Source organism: Ixodes scapularis, unplaced genomic scaffold, assembly GCF_016920785.2.
Source record: "Ixodes scapularis isolate PalLabHiFi unplaced genomic scaffold, ASM1692078v2 PGA_scaffold4__175_contigs__length_147842914, whole genome shotgun sequence".
Taxonomy (NCBI): Eukaryota; Metazoa; Arthropoda; class Arachnida; order Ixodida; family Ixodidae; genus Ixodes; species Ixodes scapularis.
Window position 1 is genome coordinate 42,130,893 of NW_024609879.1, and position 5,656 is coordinate 42,136,548.

General features: G+C 40.6%; 1 long non-coding RNA gene across 1 annotated transcript; it reads left to right on the plus strand.

Moving 5' to 3' along the window:
• Positions 1-2,676: 2,676 nt before the first annotated feature.
• On the plus strand, positions 2,677-5,422 carry LOC120843329. The gene is made up of 3 exons (XR_005716148.1): positions 2,677-2,738; positions 2,798-2,917; positions 5,366-5,422. It is a non-coding gene; the product is annotated as an uncharacterized LOC120843329 (long non-coding RNA).
• The last annotated feature ends 234 nt before the right edge of the window (positions 5,423-5,656 follow it).

The following is a 5,656-nucleotide window of genomic DNA, read 5'->3' on the forward strand; positions in this document are numbered from 1 at the left end:
AAATATGCAAACTCAGATAACTCCATGTTGGCAGGAAATCAAATGGAATCTATCATGCTTTTTCCAACGACACCAACTGAGATTGATAAGATAATATGTAGTCTAAAAAATGATGTTGCAGCTGGGGACGATGAAATAAAAGTGCTACCAATTAAGTACACCGCGAACATAATAGGTCCTATATTATCCCACATAATAAATATGATGCTTGAATGCGGTAATTTTCCTGATGAATTAAAAATCGCGAAAGTGACTCCTGTCTACAAGGGTGGTGGAGAGACCTTGATTAATAATTATAGGCCCATTTCAGTACTCCCGGTTTTTTCCAAGGTTTTCGAGCGTGTAATCAACGACAGGATAACAGCTTTTTTTAAAAAATATCATATAATAACTCCTGCTCAGTATGGTTTTCAGAAGGAAAAGTCTGCAGAATCAGCGCTAATCGACATAAAAGATAAAATTGCGGAAAACATTGAAAACAAATTGGTCACACTGGGATTGTTTTTGGATTTAAAAAAGGCGTTCGACACTGTGCAACATGATATTTTACTTACAAAACTTAATGTATATGGTATACGAGGAATAGCGCTAAAATTAATTAAAAGCTATCTAAATGAACGCTACCAATATGTATGCCTAAATAATGGATCATCCAGCAAAATGAAAATAAAACATGGCGTTCCCCAAGGCTCTATACTAGGGCCTCTGCTATTCCTTGTCTACATAAACGATATAACGGAAATACCTGGCTCCCCTCAGTTAATAATGTACGCCGACGACACAAATGTATTTTTTGCTGGTGAGACGAAACAGGTCGTAGAAAAATTAGCCAATGATTATCTATTAAAACTCTCAAAATGGTTAGAAACAAATCGCTTAGCTTTAAATACCAGTAAAACAAAATATGTTATTTTTAAGCCGATAAACAAACGCGATCACAGTACTATCAACATAACATTTGAAGGTACGTTGCTCGAGCAAGCTACAGAGCAAAAATTTTTGGGGGTGTGGTTTACTGAGGACCTCTCTTGGTCAACCCATGTTAAAATGCTCAAGGCTGAACTGTCCCGAGTTACTGGAAGCATATACAAAGTGCACAGTTTACTACCGAATTGGCTTAAACAAACATTATACTACTCTCTATTTTACTCAAAAATGAGCTATGGCATCTTGGTGTGGGGAACTACGACAGAAACTAATTACAACAAACTAATTATCTTGCAGAAAAAAATCTTGCGTATGTATGAAAATTATAAAGGAGACAGAAGAAATTTAAGCACGCAACCACTTTTTAATAAATATAATATGCTAAAAGCAGATCAAGTATTTTATTTCAAATTATTACAATTCATACATAGAAATAAGCTCCACACTACGCCAACATACAATCTGAGCACGTACAATATTCGAGACCCAATAAGGAAGATGCCGGCAATAAGAACTAACTATGGCCGACAAAGGCTGAATTTCCAGATAAATAAAACTTTGAATAGAAAAGATATGTCTCTGGATTTCCACCAACCCTTTAATAGCTTTAAATGTTCTTGTAGAAGGATGCTCGTGACAAGTGAAATTGCTTTTTCATCTTTGTTAGTGCCGTAAACTTCATGAGTGTTATAAATGTCTTTAATTTTTGTGCATATTTCCATTCCTTGTTTCTTGATGTTTAAGTATGAGAGAAAAACCTTTTATTGATGTTTTATTAATACCACTGTGCTGTGGCAAATTTTAATGTGATGTATTGTATACTTGTATTTTTTTGCAGTCTACAACGGAAGCATGTCTTTGTTCCTGGTCATTTTCAATGATCAGTGTCTTTTTATTATTTTTTTTATTTTTCATGGTATAAGAAATGCTAATTTTGTTATATATTTTTATAATGTTGCACAAATGCTTCTCTCTATTTTTATATCGGTTTTGGCAAATGGCGCATTTTGTTTTGTTTTTCTGATGCATTTTCCACCGTGTTTTTTTGTATTGCACTGCTGAACTGTACGGGGGGGGGGCAGAGGCTCTGTCAGGCACCAGGCCTTTATCTCTGCCCCCCACGCGGATTTTTCCGCGAAACAAATAAAGGAAAGGAAAGGAAGACCTTGCGCCAGAAGGTTGCATTAGGCCAAAGTGACCTGACGTTAACCTTTAACACTGACGGAAGCCCTATTTTTAAATCTTCCAAAACGTCAGTGTGGCCTATACAGTTCACCGTGAACGAACTGCCTCCATCTGTCCGCTTGCACCATCCAACTCTAGCTGCCCTCTGGTTTGGAAAATGCCACCCGGATATGTCGGCTTTCCTAACGAAGTTTGTTGATGAGGTCAACAACATGATCCCTGTGGCATGGACACATGGCGATCGCAGTCATGCATCGAGAGCATTTGTGTTGTGCTGCAGCGTGGATGCCCGTGCCCGTGCTGCAGTGCAGAACATGGTGTGTTTCAACGGCTTCTTCGGGTGTCCGTTCTGCCTCATGAAAGGCGAGCATAAGGAAGGTATGAGTTACTTATTTTACTAATAGTAATTACTTATATCAGTTCAGAAATGTATATATGATCACATCTCCATTGTTGAGTTCAATATAGCACACTGCTTTCATTTGCAGGATGAGTACGTTATGTCGCTGATGAGGCACCAGCTCCTAGGACATCGGAGCTCCGTGCTCGAGATATGGTGCTGGCGCAGAGACTGGGGGACCCTGTGAATGGCGTCAAGGGTCCATCTGCACTCATGAACCTTAAAGGTAGTTTTTGTATGCGGAATGTGTTGTGTCGAAACCAACTTGGTATAATTTTTCCCTAGGCTTTGACCTGGTTGAGGGAATGAGTGCCGAGTATATGCACTGCGTTCTCCAAGGGGTAGTGCGGCAGTTCACGGAGCTGCTTTTTTCATCTTCCAGCTCACGGCAGCCCTACTACATGGGTAACTACTGACACTTTTTTTATGTCTGGCCATGCATGAAAAAAAGCCCTAAATCTTATTTAGTTGCTGTTTACCAACTACAGCCTAAATGCAGGTCTGGTGTCGCAAGGTTCTTGCCGTAATCCTTTATTGCGCTCTGCATGCACACAACGCAACACTGCTAGCACGAGGAAACAATCACCTGTTTTTCCTGTGTTTCATCGCTGTAATCAAAACTGATGGATGATTAAGAGTGTTCTCTTGGGACTCTAGCCTGAGTGGTAAAATTTCGTTCATGTCGATGCATTGTTTTGGCAAATGTGAAAAAGCACCGATGCCGTCTTTGCTCTTGCAGAGTGTACGTAAAGTAAATAAGTAAAGTGAAGTAAGTGTAAATAAAGATGTCGTAAACCTGACGTAGATTCAAACTTAACTTTGCAACTTTCGAACACTGCTGACATTCGATTTAGAAAAGTGTGCAATCTTTGAACACGGCCAAAGTTAGAACTGGCCAACTTAGAAGCTTTGAAGGTTTCTGTAAACTCGAGTTTGAATGTTTTGATTCCGTTTAAGAATAAAGTTTGCAACATCTGTATAGTTTCATTTTTTTTAAATTTAAGATAAATAGATTTGAAGTTTCTTTCAGGTCCAGGTTTGTGAGGTTCCGAGTCTTCGAATATCAGAGATATCCAGGTTTTACTGTTTTGAAAATCATATGTTTGTTTTGTTTGTTTCCTAGACCCAATCTTGATACACAACAGTATTGTGTTTCATTTTGAAGTTGACACATGAGCTATGTCAAGATTCCAGGCGAGGCCACAAAGCGTAAAAAGCTACCACTGCATATTTACAGTAAATGGAAAGAACTTAAAATCTTCATGAGAAATATTTCAAGGCAGGCATAGCACAATCAACACAATCAAAAGTAAACGTCCCGAAAGCATTCCACTGAAGCCAACAGCCCCGTTTCAAATGAAACTTTTTGTTGATGAAAAGTAGCTCATATCATGTTTACAGTGAAAACAGAGAACCCATTCGATGTAACCCGAGGTGGAGGCCAATACCTGCGGTAACAAATACTATGCAAGCAAAATCGCCTCGACTCACTCGGCTGACTCAGCCACTGCGCATGTGACATTGCACGAAACGGTCGAAACGAGCGAAGACATGAAGCAACTGCCTTTTCAGTTTTAACAGTTATTATGCAAAATAGTTCCGCCACGGATTGGCTTGTTTACTTCTTTAACAGGGAGGCCTGGGAGAGGCTTTGTTACAACTATCAATTACCAATGCATGGTTGTTGGTAATTTGCAGCAGTTGTTAAGGTGGCCATGCAATCATACTTGAGGCTGTAGTTTTTTTTGCAGTTTCTATCTCTGTGGTGGTCTGGGCATCCCGGGGGAAGGAGAGAATTACAAAATATTGCAGCATATTGGAATCGGACAACGTGTGGCGCTGAATGCGTGCAGCCAGTGACGTTAGTGAGAAACCTTGCCGTAGGCCAGACCCATTAGAACTTTTTTAAAGTCAAAATAAATATTATAATTGGGCGAGCTGTTAAATTTTTTTTATAAAAGTAGATTTTCTCGAGTATCAGAGATACACAAGAAATATTAAAAGTTTAAAAAGTATGTGAACGCACAACGAAAAACGACACCTCATTGAAACGCAGCAGTGGAAAAGGCAGCACAGGCACACAAGCGGTTTAGCAGACAATGCACCTAACCACATTTTTGTCGCTTTGCTCCTACATTGGCCTGTTGCATGCTTGAACAAGAGGAGGTCTTTTTCTTGTTTTTGTAACTTCAGTTTGGCTGTTTATAGTGTGTATTCACTACTCAATTGTTTTTTTCTTTTATTCATGGCGAAAACAGCTAAAAAAAACAACAACCGCATCTCAACGTGGTGAATGATGTTGATTGGGGCGAAGCTCTGGTGGTGCTTGTCTGCATAGACGCTGAGCCGCAGCATGCCGAGCCTTTCATTCGTTTTCATCCATGTCGTGCTGCAGTCAAATGCGTATATAACCACGTTCCATACCACACATTCTCTTTCTGACATGGATGAAAACGAAGGAAAGGCTTGGCATGCTGCAGCTCAGCGTCTATGCAGACAAGCACCGCCAGAGCTGCCCCAATCAACATCATTTACCACGTGGAGATCAGTTTGTTGTTTTCCCTACACGAGCACGGGAGCACGTGCTCACGTGCTCGTGACCCGACGGTGGACGGACATACGGACATGGCTAGCCCCTCAAGAGCTTCGCCCCTAAAACGAAAACGACGACAGGGAACAAACACGACAGGACGAAGCTGTTGTGTTTGTTCCTTTTCATTGTCTTCATTTTTGAGCTGTCTTCATCATGAATAACGTATACCAACTTACCCAAATTACTACGTTGTTTTTTTGTATGAACATCACTGTTCAATAAATGTTCCAATAATTTAAGAATTTTCATGTGGTTTGCAGGTGCACGGGGGTCTGTTGTCAAGGTCAATGCACGCCTCCAAAGCATCAAGCCTCCGCACTGTGTCACAAGGCTACCTCGTTCGATTGAGGAGCGCAGTTTCTGGAAGGCCTCCGAGTGGAAGCAATGGCTCCTTTTTTATGCCCTTCCATGCTTGCTGGACCTCCTTCCCCAACTCTACTGGAGGCACCTGTGCAAGCTCTCTGAGGCTATCCATATCTTGCTCCGTGATAGTCTTACGCTTGAGGAAGTCAAGCGTGCAGGTGAGCTACAAATCATTATGGTGTCACATT